This window comes from Pediculus humanus, genomic scaffold (genome assembly GCF_000006295.1).
Source record: "Pediculus humanus corporis 1103172107423 genomic scaffold, whole genome shotgun sequence".
Lineage (NCBI taxonomy): Eukaryota > Metazoa > Arthropoda > Insecta > Psocodea > Pediculidae > Pediculus > Pediculus humanus.
Genome location: NW_002987047.1, coordinates 249,706 through 250,643, shown reverse-complemented (window position 1 = coordinate 250,643; position 938 = coordinate 249,706).

Sequence of the window (938 nt, the reverse complement as noted above, 5' to 3'; positions counted from 1 at the left end):
AAATTAACATAGAAAAATTTTTTTTTTCCGAAAAGATTTCAAGCCGATTACTACATAAAAAAAAAAAAATACAAAGTTTTTGTTATGAAAAAAATAGTAATAATAATAATAAATAAAGTAAAAAAAGATATTTAAAATTATCAAGTGGAAATAATTGCGCAGCTGCGTTCGTATTTTTTAAATAAAAATAAAAAAAAAATTCGATGTCAATCGTTTAAAATGGCGATGAAGAATTTTTTATTTTTTAAAAAATTTATTTCGACGATTAAGTTCAAAAAAAAATAATAATAATAATTTTATGAAAACTGACAAACTTAATAAAAGTTATGATGATGATGATGATTATTTCGTTATGAAAAAACGAAAAATTAATTTATTCAACATATTAAATTAATTAGTAATAATATCAATTATTATTATTATTTATATTTTTGTTTAAAAAATTCCCGGTTGGATAATTTTTTTTTCTGGAAACTTTACTGAAGAAAATAAAGGCAAATTTTCACGTGACGAAATCATCGACTTCCCTCTTTCCTTCCTTCCTTCTTCTCTTCCTTCTCCCTCCCACTTTTTTTTTTTTTTTTTTAAATTAAATATTTGAACCGTTTAAAAATTTTTACATTATTATTATTATTATGTTAAAATAAAATAAAAGGTGTCATTGTCGTATTATTCGTGATGTAGACGAGGGTAAATTTCTGATTGACAATTTAAAAAAATTTTTTTTTTTTTTTTTGGCGCCAATTTAAAAAAAAAAAAAAAGAAAATATTTAAAATTTAAATAATAATAATAATGTCATCATTCGAGGGTACGAACGTGTATATATTTGGTGATGATATCTTGAAGTCGTTACTGATTCTCCAGACCCCAATTCCATGCTAATCATAAACCCGTTTTTTTTTTATTTCCATAACATACGAAGAGACTCCGCCTCTTT